Source organism: Neopsephotus bourkii, unplaced genomic scaffold (assembly GCF_033783945.1).
Source record: "Neopsephotus bourkii isolate Nb327-2 ecotype Australia unplaced genomic scaffold, CSIRO-AGI_Nbou_v1 NB_1760, whole genome shotgun sequence".
Taxonomy (NCBI): Eukaryota; Metazoa; Chordata; class Aves; order Psittaciformes; family Psittacidae; genus Neopsephotus; species Neopsephotus bourkii.
Window position 1 is genome coordinate 611538 of NW_026902234.1, and position 19694 is coordinate 631231.

Consider the following 19694-nt stretch of genomic DNA (forward strand, 5'->3'; position numbering starts at 1 on the left):
CAAGAAGCAGTCTGTGGAGTTGGCATCGCTGATTACAGTGCAGTTCTGCAATGTCTGGAAAATACAGGACTAACCGTGGAGGAAGTGAAGTTGTGTAACTGCTTATTCCTGCTGTGAAAGTGCCACCTGATTGTTCCTCATGGATTATCTTTCGTATTCTAGTTTAATATTATGTAATGTTAATTATTAATTGCAGAGGAGGGTAACTGTATGTAACCTCCTGTGGACATGTCTAGCAAGGCTAGCATCTTTTCCTGTCACAGAATTAAAGTGGGCAGTTCTGCTTGTTTAGCTTGTATTGAAGCTTTATACTTTGGCAGTTGTGACAGCTGCACAGCATAAAAGGTACAGTTTTGTCGTACTTATCTGCACTACTAGTGTCTTGCAGGGAGACTATTCCCAGCAGTCTCTGCTTACAGTGAATCATTCTCAGTGTTTTGAAGGCATGATGGTATGAGTGAGGTAGCCGGAGTAGACTTTCATATAGGCAACTGCGTGTCAATACAACATTTCAGCCTAACTGTTATTGTTTTTCATCTCTGCATGGCAATATTATCTAACTTAGCAAATATTTTGTTTATGAAGTTGATTTTTATCTGTAGAAAACTTGAACTATTTTTCAACCATATTCACATGTGTTAGAGCAATGTGTTTACTGCTCAGCCCCAGACACGTTCTTTGCACTTCAGGAGCTTGAATAAAAAGATTGTGTTTCTGTACCAGGTTTAAGTTTTTCTCTGAAATTCTGACCTACTGAGGTCTCAGGGAGTTTGCTATGCCCAAATTTCTCTCTTGGAGAGAAGAATTCTCCTCAGAACACACACAGACTTCCCGGGCTTCCAAAAAATCCAGTGGGTGACCACGTTCCTAATGATCTTTTACGGAGATGCATAGACATGAAATTAATCTTTTACTCAGCACTGCATGACTGAAGAGCTAGTGAGCGATTTCCTAATGGTGACCTGCTTTGTTAAGCTGCAGTAACTAAATGTAATTCCAGCATACTCAGTTTTTACATGTGTCTGCATGAAACGGAGAAATGTCAACATAGAAATCTTAGTGATACCTAGCACTTGACTATGTTCCACTTCCCCTCAGGGGACTGTAAAAAAGACCTTATTGTTCTTGCTGGCAAATGCTTGAGAGTATTTCAACACTTTCAGTTTTTTACCTCAATGGTTTTGGGATTTCTTCCAAAATGCAAAACATTTCTTGTCATCTGCAATTCAGACAAAAATACCTGATTGCATTGCATTAGGTGCTTATGACATCAGATATGTGTTTTGTCTACCCTAATTAGGGGTGGGGTAAACTTTGCATTACACGTTGCATGTACCTATGACAGAGCCCCTCTCCTAAAGACTGGAAGGTGGAGGCAGGATATGTAAGCACAATCTACCTCATGTTTATGAACACTTTCTTCTTAGATTTTTGAAGCTAAGTCACTTCCATCAGGACTTCAATCTTTAACGTACTGCTTAAATTTATAGTTATGTTCTTAAAAACAAAAACAGACAAACAGAAAATCACCTCAGAAGCATTTGGTTTGCTACACTCACTGGCCAAAGTCGTACCACAGAATGGTTTGGGTCGGAAGGGACTTTTAGAGATCATCTAGTTCCAAGCCTCTTTGCTCACTTTCCTGCCTCTTCAGATCAAGCTGAGAACAACTGAAATAACTTGTCATTTTTAACTTCCTCCTGCTGCCAGTCTTCTCCATCGCTCAGGCTGGTTCCTATCTCTCTATACATCCTCAGCTCAGGCTTTCATTGCAGTGTTCAGATTAAACTTTTACTGTTTGTGTTATAAGTAGTTTTTTTCCCTTTGACCTGTCTTGCTCTGTTGCAGTGTTCTCGGCTGTCCTCCTGCTTCTGTGCGTGTTGTTTTGGAATTTTTAATTAATGCTATGTGAATCAGTGGTTGTATGAAGTGAAAGGTAAAGTTGTCACTGTCTCTAGAAATATTTAATTATAACAAAAATTAAACTAACATGGGGCTGGGGCTGCTAAAAAGGACTGGGAAGACCTTACTCATTCCTGTTAGCAGCTGTTTGCCGGAAGTTCCTTCCGTAATGTTGGGCTTCAAAGTTGAGGAAAATTAAACTGAAACCGGTATCCCATTCTTAAAATGTCTGGAAGAAAAGATCACTTTTATGCTATAACTTGAACTGACCAGATTCTACGGACTTGGGGTTAGTACTGGGTTGTTACATTTGCAGAACACATTTGGCTAGGCAAGTGGCTGCATTGACCAGGAAAATTTATCTATGAGTTAGGTTTTGACGTGCTTGAGGACCAAGCAGCTTTGTTGTAGTCTTCAGTGAGCAGGAGATCAGCCAGTACTGAAGAAGTCACCTACCTTGTCCAGAAGAAGCTGCAGAAAAAATTGCTGGGCAACAGATACCCCAAGGAGAAATGCTTGGCTGAATTGTATCTGCAGAGAGAGATGTAGCCAAGAAGGCATCAGGTTCAAGTTCAGCTTATTGAAATGGGCTGAGAGACTGAATATTGGGAAGACAGAAGTATTCCGGGTGGATATGAATTCTTTTTTTTGGGGTGACAAAACAGTTGCTGAAAAACTAGGATTTCTGGTCTAGGCTTTTCATAGCTATCTATATTCCTGTGTTATCTGGCAGACCTTCTACATAGTCTGTGGTTCACAGGAGAAGTTTGCTCAAGAATGCTTTGGAGACTTGCTGCTGAACTCGGATCATGAACTGTGAGTCTGTCCTTGATCAGTGATTTCTACCAGCATTGTCTGTTCTGTTCAGGATAAAGCAAAACCCCATGCTCTGAAGCAGCCAATGCTGTGCATGCTCTTCGCTCTTGTAATGATCATACAGGGCCCCAATTAAACATGATCTGACTTTGCGTATCTTAGCTGTGCCTGTAACATGCCTGTGATTTTTGCTTTAGTAGCAGCTGTACAAAGCAGGCAGGCTGCTGTGTCCCTTACAAAAAGGTACGAGTGCTGAGTACATTTTCCACATTGCCAAGTCTTAACCTGGCATGGCGGTGTGTGAGTGACTTCTTGTGCCCTTTTTCCTAGCCAACAGTTATAGGGAGAGCTGATTTTTATTTTTTTTTTTAATGGGACTTTTAGTAAAATAGCTAATGAGGGGAGGGGCTTTTTGTGGGGCTTTTGGTGTTTTCCATGAATGCCATGGTATCAGGCACTGTGTGCATTAGTCATCTCATCAGATCCATTCAATCCTTTATTTCTGTTTGATTTGGTGCAAGATTTTTAGCTACTGTTGTGACAGGAGAATTGTGACACACCTTGTTAACTTTCAATTGAACTTAACGATGTATCTTCCACATAGGCTGCTGGAAAAGATGATCTTTTGCTTAAAAAGTAACCAAAGCTGGACCCAGTGCTCAAACCAAATCTTCTAGTAGTGCCCAGCCATGTTGGTTTCTGAACACGTAGATTTTATACATTTAATGATATTATCTGCCAGATACTTTCATTGTGATGCTTGTGGTCTAAAACATGGCTGACGGCAGTCTGATGAGTGTTTTCCCACTGATCTGGCAGTTCAGTCTGTCAGCATTTAGCACAAGTAACTGGGCACACCTTTTGTTTATGCTTTGTTAGTTTAACAGTCCAGAAGGTGGCATTTTTTTCCCTGCATCCATCTGGATCTCACAACCTGAAATGTTATGGTAACAATGATAATGCTGTACTCAAGTTCTGCTGTTCCTTCTGAAATATTATAGTTATTTATGCCAGAAGAATATGATAGGCTAAATAGTCTACTTGCTTCCTTACGATTATTAGCTCCAATCCCAGAATTGATCCTGTGTGCCTAGAAGTATCATTGCTAGGTAGCACTTAACTGTAACGAGCAGTTAACCAATTCGGTCTTCATAGAATTGCAGAATGGTTAGGGTTGGAAGGGACCTTAAAGCTCATCCAGTTCCAACCCCTTGTCACGGACAGGGACACCTTCCACTAGACCAGGTTGCTCGAAGTCCCATCCAGCCTGGCATTGAGCTCTTAACAGCAGTCTTCCATTTATTGTTGCTTAACCTGCTCATCTTTCATAGCAAGTCCTCTTGCTTAAATTGATACAGCTAGCTAAATCTTTGCAAAAAACCAAATAAATTGCAATGAATGTGTATTTTCTGGGTTGCAGCACCTATTGTGTAATACACTTAAAATTGGGAGGCAATTTTTATTCACATTAGGTTCTAGCAGAAGCACTGCGCAGCTGGTTTGCCTTCTGCCAAGGGAAGGCTCACTAGAGCGGTTATTCTCTCTAGGTCCTTGCCATGAATAGGCTTCGCAGCAGTAATTTTTCTTAAGAACTACTTTAATTGCTGTAGCTTCAGAACGTGTCACTGTCAGGAGCTGACGTTAACGTACTTTTTGTACAGAAGCAGCAGAATGCTTCACAGTGCCTGCAACAGGATTTCGGCATATCTGTAACCTGGTTTTATTTTTGTCATTACTTCTTTCTTTGCATTATCCCTAGACACAAAGGAGTGAGAAAAGGTAGTCTCTGTGCATTTGGGAGGGAGGTTGCTGCGAAACAACTTTATTTATACAGAAGCACTTTGCAGCTTTTGAAATACGACATCTGAATGTAGTACTTCATAATCCCTTTTTGACTCAATTTCCACCATTTTCCTGTTTTGAAGACTGTACGTTTAATAGCTGAGCATTGTACACAGCAGCAAATCTTCAGTGCATGCTCTGAAAGCTTGGATTTTCTTTGGATGGATTTTCATTATGGCTCTATTGCTGCTCTTTACAACCCAAAGAAAGCCTGCATTCATAAGGATTACTCCATCTGCAAAGGATGAAGTATAAGTAGGAATGATGAACTCCAGTGGTCATGAATGGACAGATTGTTCAGGCATTTGTTCAGTTGTCAGTATATTGTGAAGTATTTGGCCTGGTAAAAAATGTTAGCTCTGGGTAACATACTTGTTTTATTAAAAGTGCAGTAGAATACTCGGACACAGTGTATTCCAAGAGAGTATGTGATCTATTAATGTATCTCTCTTCTTAATTTATGTATTTCTCACTAAAAGCTTGTAACTTTAGATTGTCATTCTACTTTCCACTGCTAGCTGCACTTACCTGATCAGACACGTCTCACTACAAAGGTACTTGTAATTCTGAGTTGGGTGCTGTGTGGTGTTCTGCCAGGAGCACTGAAGAAGGAAGACCAGGCTGTACTGGCTGAAGATCAGAGTCAATTCTGGAGTCTGAAATGTTCTTTGTGTTCACAAATATAAATAGTACTGTGGCCGAGAGTTGCAAGCCTTCAGATTCCACTTCACCCCTGTCGTGGTGGGTGGTGGTAAATGCAAGTGTTTTCCATAGTGTTCTGATAAAGCACTTCAGCAGTTCTATTCTCAGAGATACAAGTCTTTTCTGAATACGATGTTAATCAGGAGTAAGTGGTCACTGGGCAGCTGCTGTTCTCTTACGTAGCATGCAACGTTTTGCTATGCTCCAATACCAGAGCAGCTAAATAACATATCACATTATCAGTTTGCTCTTGATAGAACAATCTGGTTCAACTATGAACAACACTTTAAATAGGTAAAACATTAGAAAGCTAGTTCAATGTCGTTTAAAATAAAGAACTGGGATGAAATTGTTTGGTAAAGCATTTTGCACAGTATGGGTACCTCATGGGCCTGTCATTGCCTGTGAAGATCAGAACAGACATCTCTCTTGTGCCTGACTTGGGCTTCTTATTCCATCAATACCAAGTGGTTTAGCAACTGCACAAACCAAATATAACACTGCTATACTGTATAAAATTTTAATAAGTATTTGTACAGTTAATACTGTATAAAAACTGTGACACTTATGTAAGTGCTATTTATTGCACACAGTATTAACATTCTGATCTGAAGATGGTTTCCTTGCATTTGAGTTTTTGCTATGGAATCTGTTTTGATTGAGTCAACAAGCAAACCCAGGGCCTTTCAAACCCATGGCAGATGTTAGTTGTGCTTTTTGAAGACATCTACAGTTAGAGATAACCTTTCCTGAACGTGTTTTGCTAGTGACAGTTCACTACTAGTGACAAGTCTTGCATAAAGAGGGTTTGAATAGCAAATTAAGAGCTTGAAAATAGTAGCTAGAATAGTAGCTATTTGAGATACATATATTTAGAGGGAGGGAATCAAGAGGCAAGATATTCTTCCCTTGAAGACATAGTGCTATATAAGCCATGTAGGCACGTTTTGAATATTGAGGTATTTTCAGCGGATCAGTGAAATTTTGTGCTCAGTTGCCATCTTTAGAATCTTTGCTAGTAGTAGACTTGATGTCACAGCAATGTGCCCTTTTGCAACTCTCTGCTAATGCATGTGTGTTCCCTGATTTAATGGGAATTAGTGTGACTGCACTTCCTGACATCAGGACATCTGTGATTATTGCTGATGGACATTATTAATTGAGTATTTGCACTTCTGTAGGCATCAGCAGCCCAGCTGTTATCTGTCAGGCTGGATTTGCGTTCCTATATGTCCAGCTTTCAGCTGTAATAGGTGTTTTTTTTTCTTCCTAGTAGTTGGTGCAGTGCCGTGTTTTGGCTTCAGTCTGAGAACAATGCTGTTAACACACCGATGTTTTAGTTATTGCTCAGTAGCATTTACCTTGATCAAGGACTTTTCAGTCTCATGCTCTGCCAGTGAGGATGGACACAGGAAGTCTGGAGGAAGCAGAGACAGGACACCTGACCTAAACTAGCCAAAGGGGTATTTCATACCACAGCATGTCATGCCCAGTATAGAAAATGGGGGGAGTTATGTGGAAGGGACCAATTGCTGCTGAGGTCAATGGCTGGTGAGCAATTGTATTGTACATCACATGTGTTTTCTGAGCTTTCATTTCTTCTCTTATTGTTTCCTATTATTATCATTGTTATTGTTGGTATTCTTTCTCTTACCACTTTATTTTATTACTTATTATACTTTAGGTATTAAACTGTTCTTATCTTAGCTCACAGATTTTACATCCTTTTGATCCTCCTCCCTATCCTGCCCAAGCAGGGGAAGGTATATGAGTGAGTGGCTGTGTGGTTCTGAGTTGATGGCTGTGTTTAAACCATGATACCACGTCACAGATTTTTATTATGTTCCTGTTTGATAATTTTGATGGGTCCCACTGAAGGAACTGGCCTGTATTTGTACTTAGCTTCTAGAAGAGTGCTTGTATGTGATGTATGGAGCTGTTATCATGTAGCATGGCTCTGTAAATTTTTTTTTCTGTCTCCTGTTATTTGGGAATATGACAGCTACACTCTAAAGGTTCTCACAATTGTTAAATCCTGTGATGTGTTTGTAGGGGAGAGCTATGACTACATCTTGCAGGTAAGGAGTGGCAAGAAACAAGATCAAAAACATTACTGAATGTCTTCCAACTGTCCTGCCTGCAGTGGGGACTTCCTTCTCTTTATGCTCCCAGATATGCTCTTATGTATCACTGAAGCTTGGAAAGCCCACTATTCTTGCAGACCTCTAAATACTAACTTCAAGAATGCCAAGTCATTTCCCATTGTAAATAGTGGTTTGTGGTTTGCATGACCCAGCAGCTGTTATAGACTTAAGCTTGAAATGTAACTCTGTAGATAGCATGGCTTTACTTTAAGGCTTTGTCACCCTTGGAAGAGACCCACCCTGCTGATACCCTTTCCAAATTTTAACAAACAGGACATGGTCCTAGTGCACAGCAGCCTCCCAGGAGTTGTAATAAGTCCAATCTTAATAAATCCAAGACATGTATGCAATGTTCTCATGTTCTGCCTGCTGATTTCAGGGAACGGAGAGCAATTTTCTAAAGCAAGCTGAAATTAAGTTGGGCGTGCTGTATGTGCAGAGTGTGAACTTTGGTTTGCTTTAGAAAATTGTGTTCTGCACAAAAATGCACTGTTGGAGTAAAAATAAGGTAATGGTAGCAGTAGGGAAGGGAAGAAACAAGTCAGGGGATGCAGCTCCATGCAGTTTTGGTTACAGCCTTCTTTGCATTTTGCTTCTTGGTGTTTTTGTCTTTGCTTCTGCAGCCTGTCATCACCCAGCCTCCTTTCCCCACCCCACCCCACCGCCCCAAACCTATGTTACAGTGCCCTCCCTGTTCCAGTGTCTGTGAGTTTTCTGGTGTCCCTTAAGCTTGTATTGTTGTTCTGATTATGGTAAATGTGGAAGCCTAGGTAAATACCCAGAACTGTTTCTAGTCTTTCATAACCTATTGCAGAACTGTGATGGAAGCCTCTTTGGAGACACTTATAAGCTAACTTGTGTTTTTTCTGCTTAGTAAGTGATAGATTTAACAGTACAGTGCAGTCTTTTCTCACTTGTTACTTCTTTTTCAGAAGTCCCAACTTTCTTTTTTGAACCCCCTTTTAAAATCTTTTATAGAGGTCTTTAGTTAATATTTTACAGCAAATATATTTTAAAGCACAGGCATTTATGACAATAAAACTTAAGTCTAGCGAAGTAACTTGTACAATTTTTATTTGACAGAACTTGCCTTGCTTTTATCAGACGTTTCTTTGGGAACTGGACCTGTGAAATGATATTGTTCTGACAGAAAATACTGCAAAATTCAAGTTACTTTCATGCAAGTACCCCTTTTGCAACATCTGCAGCAACGTTAAGTTGAGGATAGTACAGAGACCACTTGATCTGTGAGTACTGGATTGCAGAGTCTTGAGTCTTGCTGACATCTCTGCAGTTTGGCCTTAATATGTAAAAAGCCTGACACTCGACAGTCTCTGGAGTGAGAATAGATTGTTTAAAAGCCATCTTGTGCCTGTGCTGGACTTCTCACTGGTTCTTTAAACTCAGAGGTGTACTTGCAACACCGTGTCTGGAGGGTAAAGCAATAATCATCAGTTTTACGGCTCCATACTCTTTTTATTTTAAAATTCAAAGCTGTTTGTAGGAAAAAAATTAAAATACTTTGTATAGCAGAGCAAGACCTTGGTTTTGCTCTTGATCAGTGAAACTATTGCAAGTTTCAGGTTGGCTTTCTTGGAGGGTATTAAAAGGTAAAGTGACTTGGCAGAGGCTGCTTGTCCAGCAAGTGCTACAGCCTGCGTGTTCTGGTTGTCCACTTGATGCCAAGTGTCTTGGCAGGACCTAGGCTTTTCCAGTGGGAGCTGGTCTTGAAGGTGCAGGAGATGCATGAGAGATGCACCCCACATCTGTTGCTGCAGTGGCAACAAAGCTGTGAATAAAGGTCTGCTTATGTGCTAGGAAAGAGCAGATGGTGATGTTCCATGAAGGCAAACTCTTTTTGTTTCCTTCAAAAGCTGTGGGGGATCTAGGGAAATACAATCTGAGTAAATTGGTTTATGCAGCATCTGTGAACATAAGGGCTCTTTCAATTCCAAACTTCTGATTTGAACCCTGGCTTTGTCTTTGGATACACAGGAGCCAATTTTCAGGATTGTTAACTCTCTGCAGGTTCCCACCAGTGATACTTATTTGTGATAGCAGAAAGTGTTTATCATCTGCACCTTGCATCCCAAATTTGCTAGGTTGAGGTGGAGGCTGCTGTTGAAACAGGTGCCTTGTTTGAGTTTTGGGCAGCCCAAGCAAAAAATCCGACTTCTTTCTTTCTGCAAACCCTTGGCCAGTAGGATGTCATGCACAAATTAAAGAAAGTATTTGTCATTATGTTGGCATATTTCACCAAGAGAATTCATGATAAGCACAAGAGCACTTCAAATTATTTTCATGTAAGAAGCTGTGTGGCTGAAGTTGTAAGTTACTGCTCTAAATTATGTGGTTTGGGAGTTCTCTAGAACTCTTCCAAAAAACTTTTCTGTTTTTAAACCCATGGAAGTGGCTTTTTTTAGATCTTACAAGTGGTTTTAGCAAGTGACTTTCAGCTGACATTGAAAGGGAAAGAGAAAAAAGCCAAAATTTTTTTTTCTTTCCTCTTTCCCCTGGAGGCTTGAGTAAAAATTTTTCTCTTTAGAATCTATGGAAATTGTAAATGCCCTGTATAGAACATCTCATTTTTGTTCTAATATGTCTCTAGGTTTTGAACTTGAACGTAAACTTTAGTAAACATTTTTGTCAGACTTCAGTTGGTGCTTATACGGCACTAATTTTTGTTTGCAGTTGATTACTGTTCTTTTTTCCACACCCATCTTGATGACCAGCCTGAAAGGTAAACAGTGGGAGCTTTTGCAAACTCCTAATGACTTTAAAAGGCAAATTGTTACATCAGAACTCTCTTCAAGTGCACCAAGGATTTCCAATGTCCATAAAAAATTAACTTCATTTATAGCACTATTGTGACTTTTGTAACGGGATTGGCACAAAGGATATCCCGTGTCTATCTATGGGATATAAATGAGTTAAATTCTAATACTTTGAGACATACTAAAATATAACTTCTGGGATGTAGGAAGTATCATGGGGGGCTTAAAATGCTCAGTTCGGCTGGAGACCTCTAGTAGTGAGGTAGAATCATAGAATAGTTAGGGTTGGAAAGGACCTTAAGATCATCAAGTTCCAACCCCCCTGCCTTGGGCAGGGACACCTCACACTAAACCATATCACCCAAGGCTCTGTCCAACCTGGCCTTGGACACCGCCAGGGATGGAGCATTCACAACTTCCCTGGGCAACCCATTCCAGTGCCTCACCACCCTCACAGTAAAGAATTTCCTCCTTATATCCAATCTAAACTTCCCATGTTTAAGTTTTAACCCGTTACCGCTTGTCCTATCACTACAGTCCCTAATGAAGAGTTCCTCCCCAGCATCCTTATAGCCCCCCTTCAGATACTGGAAGCTTGCTATGAGGTCTCCACGCAGCCTTCTCTTCTCCAGGCTGAACAGCCCCAGCTTTCTAAGCCTGTCTTCATACAGGAGGTTCTCCAGTCCCCTGATCATCCTCGTGGCCCTCCTCTGGACTTGTTCCAACAGTTCCATGTCCTTTTTATGTTGAGGACACCAGAACTGCACACAATACTCCAGGTGAGGTCTCACGAGAGCAGAGCAGAGGGGCAGGATCACCTCCTTCGACCTGCTGGTCACGCTCCTTTTGATGCAGCCCAGGATACGGTTGGCTTTCTGGGCTGCAAGAGCACACTGCCGGCTCATGTGCATTTTTTCATTGACCAGCACCCCCAAGTCCTTCTCTGCAGGGCTGCTCTGAATCTCTTCTCTGCCCAGCCTGTAGCTGTGTCTGGGATTGCTCTGACCTGCGTGTAGGACCTTGCACTTGACTTGGTTAAACTTCATGAGGTTGGCATCAGCCCACCTCACAAGCGTGTCAAGGCCCCTCTGGATGGCATTCCTTCCCTCCAGCGTATCAACCAAACCACACAGCTTGGTGTCATCGGCAAACTTGCTGAGGGCGCACTCAATCCCGCTGACTCCATGTCAGCGAAGAAGATGTTGAACAAGACCGGTCCCAACACCAATCCCTGAGGGACACCACTCGTTACTGGTCTCCAGCTGGACATTGAGCCATTGACCACAACTCTTTGTGTGCAGCCATCCAGCCAGTTCTTTATCCATCGAGTGGTCCATTCATCAAATTGATGTCCTCTATTTAGAGAGAAGGAACTAACTGGTTTCTCTTCTTAGCTTGGCTGCTTGGAAAGGGACAAGATGACATCTGTGTTTCCTGCTGGCTCTGGGCAAAAGCCATTTACTTATCCTAGTGGCTTCCTTAAATGTCAGTATATACGCGGTGTTTGTAACAAAACTAAGCTTGGTGTAGGCAAAATAGAAGCTTGCATTGAGTTGTCCTAGATACCTAGCCTCCACTGAAGTAAAACTGCAGTCTTTGTGTGTTACCTAGCACTCCAGCTTTTTGTGCTGTGAGGGTATGAAGTGCCTATACACTGCTATTTATCTGTAGATTCATATGGTAACAAGTCTTGAAGTGCTTGGAGGTTTCAAGTGGTGCTTTAGCAAATGTCTAGGTAGTCATCCATCCCTTAACCAAATTGTCCAAAAGCAATAGTAGTAGTATGTAATTTTTAAAAATAAAAAACTTTTTGTAAAGACAGGTCTGTTCTTCAAGTATAGCTCTGTCCTGCTGAGCAATGTTGACACTTGTCTCAGCACTTAAGTGCAGGGTAGATTAACTTGTCATGTACACAAACCAGTGTTTTGAGTGGTTTTGTATTAGTTTAAACTATTTATCTGCTACCAGAGCCCTAACAGCCGCATCGCTATTAAGTGAGGTACTTCTGTGTTTTGTGATGGCAGTTGTAAGCTGAACAAAACGTATTGTATTATATTGTATTGCTTGTTGTTGTGTTTCACATTGTTATCACTGGTACTTGAATTATTCTGTTAGGCATTTTCTTAGACTAAAAACAGAGTATCTTTGAAGAAGTGAAAGTGAAGCCAGAATTAGCTCATGCTGTATTTCACTTAAAATGTCTAAAAGTAAAGAGAAAAGGCTACGAAGCTGCAAAAATGGTAAAGGAATATGCATGGTGAGCAGCAGTGCTTGGTTTCATGGCCTGCTTAACTCTGCTATCTCGCATGTGCGGGTGTGAGTCCATCATTCCCTGCTTCTAGTTTTATGGGAAGTGGGAATTGTTCATGCTTCTGATGGAAAATATGGAAGTTCACAGGTTTTTATACATACCATACACACTTAATTCTTTTAAAAGCAAGTTGACTTGAGTAATTTCTAACTGTTAGACATAGTTAACCCCTTATATTGATAAAAATAATGTCATGAAAAATGGCTTAAGGAAGTTTGGAGGATATCTTGATTTTGCTTGTATTGAACAGCTCTGAAAGTGCAGTGGTGTGAAGCCAGTGGAATAAAGACCTTTCTTTTGGATTGGTATCTTCCTGAAAGGGTACCCTTCCACCTTGGGGTTGCAAGACTTGCTTTATAGTGACTATTTTGTGTAAGTCCAAACCCAGAATTTCATTGTGGGGCTGGGAGTTGTTGCATTGAAACAGTTTGTGCAGGAAAACCTGCTGGTTCAATCTAACAATCTCTTATGTTTGTTCTTCTTTCTACTTGTTTGAGAGAATATACAGGGTAGAGGAATGAACGGCCAAAAGACAATGTAAATAAGTATATATAGGGCTAGGATAATAGCAAGATCATGGGGTGCACAGTGGTTCTTATGTGAGATCAGCCTTTGGAAGGAGGTTTTACTCCTTACCTTTCTCTGTCTTGTTAAGGACAAAATCCCTGTAGTGTCCATAGCTGCCCTGGATGTCAGGGTCAGATTATTCCCCACAGTGGGAATTTGCTGTTCTATCTCTAACTAATCTGATCTGACTAGTGCTCAGCTGGCACCTTTGGAATAGGAGGGGACATGAAATCATAGGTTCCCAACCGCATCTGTTCCACTAGTGAGACGTGCTGGGGTTAGAGTTGCAGTGGGATGCAGAGGAGAGCTGAACAGGATATGGTTGCTCAGGCACCATGCTGACACCACTGATGCTAAAAAGGCTGGAAGGGGTGATTACTCAGGCCAGAGCAGCACCTGAGATATGTCAGGAGCAGGCAAAGAGGCATCAGTCTGTATTGGGAACAGAGCAAGAATCCTAGCGACTAGGAACTGTAGGGTGAGTTTGGCTGGAGTGAGGTAATGTTCATATCAGTTTAGGAGGGAAGAAGGAGGAGGGTGTTAACAGGCTGTTGTAGGAGGTTGTGAAATGCAGCTGTGGGACCTCAGGACAATGTGCTGCTTGTGAGCAGGGCTGGGCTTTGGCTGATTTGTCTTGTTGTAGCTTAAAGTACAATCTTTCTTCTTCTCTAGCTCATGGGAATTGATTAGGAAGACAGAAGTGTTATACAACTGCTCATGCACCCCAGTCTGTGGCAGCAGTCATTTGCTTGGCTTCTGCAGCTAGTACTAAACCAGCTGCTTAAATTTTACTCTGTATAGGAAAGCAAGAAATAATTTATTTGTTTGATGCTCTGTTCAGCTGTCCATAAGGTCCTAGAAGAGTATTCCCTGGCTTTTTTTGGTTCCTAACATGTAAAGGGGGATGGATGTCAGAGCAGCTGGGGCGCTGGGTTAAACAGCTCCAAGTCCAGTAGGACTGAAAATAGTGTTTGTGGAAAGACTATGGCCAGCAAAGTGCCCATGCTCAGAGCAGTCCCCCAGAAGGCAAAAGAGAGTAAACCTCTGGCTTCTCAGCTCTGCTTTGGGAAACAACTGGAAGCTGTTGGTTGCCCCTGCAAGATAAGGTTGATCTTCTGTCCAGACTGTGTGTTTGGATGTTGCAATGACAAGGTTTCTATGCTCAGACATAATGATCATGAAAATCTAGTGCTGTCACCTTGCTGCTGTTTCCGTCTTTTGGGTTGGTGCATTTCACTGTAGCCGCAAACCATCTTGTTTACAAGTGCTGGCTGGTCATCTGCCCACAGCTACAGAGTATGGGGCCTGCCTCAGCAAAAAAGATTTCCTTGAAAACTCAGTCAGTTCAAAAGCTTTGTCTGTCCTACAGGTAGAAGGTTGTGTTGTTAGTAAATAAATAGGGCTCGGTGCAGAAAGACCTCTGGGAAGATAAAAATCCTGGAAAGTTCTTGAGACAACTGAAAATCTTTCCAATGCAGGTGTAGTTTATTCATCTCACTCAAAGTTCTTCCTGTTCTTCTCTTCCTAAGACTTTCATTCTCTGTCCTAATCAGAAACTCCCAGAAATGCCTTTTAGTACAAAGGCCTCTGCACACATCTATCACTTTGAATATCCTTCAAATGAGTGAAGGCCTGAGGCTTGGGGTGCAGAGCTCCTCATAGCAAGGCAACAGGCTTATCTATAGTTAACAGCTCTCCTTGCAGCTATTGTAGGGTCTTTGAACCCAAAGCTGTGCTGAGATAGATGTATTTCCTGCCCCTTCGCCCTTCATCCTCTCCGTATGTCAAACCTTCAAATTAAATGACAGTGTCAGCAAAGAGATTGCTGCTCCTTAATAAGTTTCAATTGTGTTGCAGATTGAAGCCTCACTCCTTACAATGACAGATTAATAACCCTTCCGCTGAAGCTTTACGACACGTTTTAGGGGAAGGGGGGGATAATTATTGTCTGGGCTTTTTTCTTTTAAACTGTGAAGCTTCATTTCTTGCTAGTGTCTGAGGCAGGTGATATTACTGTAAAGCTTTTTGTAACAAGCAGCTTGATGTTACTCTCTTTGGACTCTGAGGAGCTTTTGGCCCTCCTGTTTGAGATATGCAGAGTGTTCTGACCATGCATATGCAATAAGAGAAAAGCAGTAACAAAACACAACTATTAAATAAATAGGAAGTTTTCTGTTATATGCCGTAGAGCGGCTGCTGCTCCTGTTGTTTTCTTCTCTGGTGCCTGCCATTGGGGTCACCAATGTACCTGGGGGAAAGAATCTCAGTGTTTGGGGGTTTTCCTCATTCAGCTTAGAAATCTGTGTTGAAAGAAATGCTTCAGCTGTGCTCCAGGGAAAGGGAGCCACAGTGAGGCAGAAGACTTTGTGGTTGCCCGTTGCTGCTCACACCTCTAGGAGCATGTGTGGAGTTAGTATGTGTATTGCCTTAACTGCTTTGTGGTTTATAGCTAAGGAGAAATACTTACATTTTTGAAAGTATAAAGAAACTTTGTAAATGTTACTTATAAAATACTTAACAGCAAATAACTTGTTAAATCTGTGTTGTATGAAACAATGGTTATATGGTAAAAGAACTTGAAAACATTTGAGTTGTGATTAATTGCAGATTCTGATCCTCTTTGTACTCTCTGACAAATACCTGTGCCTTTTACAACAAAAGGCACAGGTATTTCTAAGTTTCAAGTGTCTCTTTAAATTGACTTCTATAGCTTGTCTGAACTTTTCCCCTGAGTCACTGCTGAAATTGGGAACTGGGTCAGGAGCCTTGACTCACAAGCCTGTGCTTGGACCATACACCACATGTGCTTACTGCAAGACAGCAGTTTCTTCCAGGGCTGAGCCTTCAGCTTAGGTTGTTCAACATATAGTGTGGTGTTGTGTTTTGTTGTAGGGTATATTTTGGCCTTTTTTTAACTCTCTTTTCTTGACTTTTAGAATCTAGGGGAGGATACAGGGAGCAATTTTTCTTCCTGGTTATCATTTACCACACCTTTATGATCATGTTTCTGTGATTGCTATCTTTCTAATAGTATCTATTCATCCCTTTAAATCATTCAGAACAACCTAATTTTTCCCTGGAGATAGAATTCTCCTGTGCAAATATGAAGCTGTATGTGAAATTAATTTCTTCAGAAATTAACTATTGAAGTTCCAAAGCAGGCTTCTGTTTAAATCTCTCTGTAGTTGTATTTTTAAACTACATTTTTTTACCTTAATCCTGTTCTTTATCCCCATCATCAGTAAGAATGTGTATTACAAAATAAAATGTACCTACCTGTTTACATAGTTCATAACGTTTTTTGACCACTTCACTATACACAAGTATGTAGATCACAGTAACATGACACGACCTAAAAAAGAATTAGTTCCCCTAGGAAAAACCATAGCAACAGTTAGTCAGAAGGCATTTTTGACCATCATGGATGACCTTGTGGGTTTCCTGGAACCCATGTCTTGTGAGAAGGCAAGGGTGTGCACAGTGCACACATGCCTGGCAGCACAGAGCCAGAAAGTTGATATGACACTTGCTTCTGCACAGGGTCCCAGTAACTTTTTTGAGTAATTTGTTCATTTAAATTCAAAACTATGCTTAGCTTGGCTTATTTAAGAAGTGAATAAATTGCATATTACTAAGGTGCCCTTGACAGCATAATGTATGTTTGCCTATGAGGAAGAATTACCAGCTTCTTTACTGTCTTTTAGCTTCCTTATCCAAAATAGCCCTAAGGCAATGACGAAGCATGACCTTGAATCTGTTATTCAGCATTTCAGGTTTTGGATATCCCCAAAATTTCCTCCAGACTTCAAGATTGGCACCACCTGCCTCCATTCCCAGTTGAAAAATGCCCATTTTTCTTCACGGCAGTGAAGTTGTCTCTTGCATTTACACTGCTGAGCATAAACTGCCAAAGATGAGGATTAGTTTCAAAACAGGCTTCCTATTTTTCAAGCCTTGCATCTTCTGCAGCACTGTGACAGGCTGATAAATGCCATGCTGGCAGCGTTGCACCATTGATAAAGTAGCTAATAGATTAGTGATGCCTAATGTGAGATGCTAATGGGTGTTTGGAGCTCTGCAGCCACTTGTTCAATCCTTCTTCAAGGGGTTGTATAGCGGTACTCATCCGCACTCCTATACAGAATAGTACAGGTGAATGGCAAGCAAATGGCGTAGAGAGTAGGTTCTAGCATTTCCGGAGATTATATGGAACACTTGATCTCATTTACTTTTTATTTTTTATGTGCAGCATTACCAGCTTGGTTCTGGATCAGAAACAACCCTTGAATTACTTTTTAAGACACGTTTAAACATCCTCATAAGTCACTGTCAAATTTGAAGGTGTGGACTGTGAGGTTCACAGGTTGACCCTGCATTAGGAAAAATACTTTCTCTGTTGGTGTTTCAGGCTATTTATAGTAACACTTTCCAGCTGTGGTATCTCGATGCACACAAACAGCCTATATTAAAACAATCTGTGTGACAAATGCTGTGTATTAGTAGTAGTAATCTTTTGCCTTGAAAATACTTACATCTTTCTTGCCAAGCTTTTGTTCATCTTTGGTGTGTTATGGTTTGGCTTTGTTTGGGTTTTGGTTTTTCATTCGGTTTTATTTGTTTGTTTTTCTTGTATTCAAGCTGGTAGAAAGTTTAGTTTGGGAGTAAGGAGGAAAATTCTAGGCTTTTGAATGTAAGAAATCCTTTTTACGTATTCTTTGTGTTTTTCCACTATCAAGCAGGTATTTTACTCACCATTGCCTGCACCAGAAAGAAGCTGGTGTCCAAGCACCCAAAATGTGCTACTCTGCCTCTGCATGAGCTGGGCTAAAGGGAGACAGGCTGTGTGCCGAGATGAGGCAGGTTCTTGTTGCTGAACAGTGCTGCCCAGCTCGACAGGCCAGTCAATGGTTTGCTGCAGTGTTGCTTTCAAAATGTACTGTTTTTTATGTTTAACAAGTAAAAGAAAAGACGGGTCATGTCTGTCAAATGTGTCCAGCTGATCCATTTCACTTTAATGTTCAAAACTTGTTATTTTGGGACTGTGATAAATATAACAATATCCTTGTACCTTTATAAGGTCAGAAACCTTCCCTCCTTCTAACTCATCTTTTGAACTATTGGGTGCTTGATGTTTGTTCTAATGAAGCTGGCCATGGACTTTGTGTGGCCTCTTTGGGCCCCTTCTACTTTAATACTTATTTCTTTTAATGACTGAGCCATGGGTAGCTTTAGCCACCTGACTCTTTCTGCTGGCTTCTTGTCTCAACACTGTTCACCCTGGTCCCAGCTGCATCTTGCTGCAAAACAGCAGCCTGGCAGCAGAGATCAGATGTTCATAACTGCATGGTGCTTCTTGCAAAGGTTGTCCAGTTTGGTATTTTAGCAGCAGGTGTATGAAAACACAGTATTTCCCTGTAGCTGTGCTAGCTGGGCCATGGGATACTGAGGGTTAAGGGAAGTTTCAATTCAAGCACTACATATCAGTAGTAGATATAATTGGTATATCCTCAAAACCAGTTTTAAAATAACTGGTATATTTTATTATGGGGAGAAAACGTAGTGAGTAGATTATATCCAGTTGTATAATGCAATTGCATCCTGCTCTCCAGTGCCTCTTACTAATGCAATAGTAATGGGGGATTTCCATCTGCTTTTGCAATGAATTCACTAAGGACAATCTCTGAGCCTAAAAGATGTCTGTCAGTGTCCCTCTCTCTATTCTCAGCTTAGCACCAGTATAGATTTGGCTTTATTGCCACTATGTGTAAGCTCTTCCCTACAGTTTTCATTCTGGCTTCCGATTTACTACAGGATTTCTTGCTGATGCTGGTTAGATCTGTTTATAACACAGTCAATCTTTCTGATGTAGTCTGTAAACCTAGCTCTTTTTGGGGGTGAGGGGTTGAGAACAGCAGGAAGCTTTGGCTACTTGCCTGGCTGGGTTGGTGAGGATATCTGTAGCCGTAACTGGTAGTACAAGTGGCTTGGACGTGACTGTTACTGTGCAGAGCTGCATTTCTGCGGCACCCATCATGAGTAGCTGTGAAAGGCCCCAGGGTTGGTAGCAGAAAGCTTGTATAAGCCTCTGTATTTAAATTGTTAGCATTTAAATTTCAGCAAGTTGATGTATCTTGCTGGGGGGGGGGCGAGGTTCTTCACCTATGTTTTCTTTGAGTATGTAATTCTCTTCTAAATAAAGCAGATCCTAATCTTCTAGCTAATTTTTTTATGATCTTGTTGCATCTGTGTTCTCTTGATGGTAGAAAAAGAGGGCCAGAGGTGAGCTGTCCACTTGTGTCACAGCTACTGCTATCTCATGCGTTAAAACTATTTTCCCACTGTGAACTTGAAGAGAATGAGGTGTGTTTTCTTGGTTGGCTTTTTGGGGGGCATAGTTTGGTGACGTTTTGCACTATGCCATGAAGATAAGGCTGTCTGGGGGGTTTTGGTTTTTTAGGGTTTTTTTTTGTGGTGTGTGGTAGGGTATTTTTTTGCTCATACCTCATTTATTCTCTGGTTATTACATGTCAGCTTCATTTTCCATCTGGGAAAACAGGTCTATGGATACAGAGTCAGGGTCATGAGGAGCAAACCTAGCATTGACTACTGACTTGTCAAACATTCATCTTGATCTTG

At 41.2% G+C, this 19694-nt stretch overlaps 1 protein-coding gene across 1 annotated transcript in view; it reads left to right on the forward strand.

The window, feature by feature from the left end:
• Positions 1-19694, forward strand: part of SLC9A7 (solute carrier family 9 member A7) — a 72137-nt gene that overhangs the window by 12548 nt on the left and 39895 nt on the right. The gene's annotated exons all lie outside the window — the stretch shown is intronic.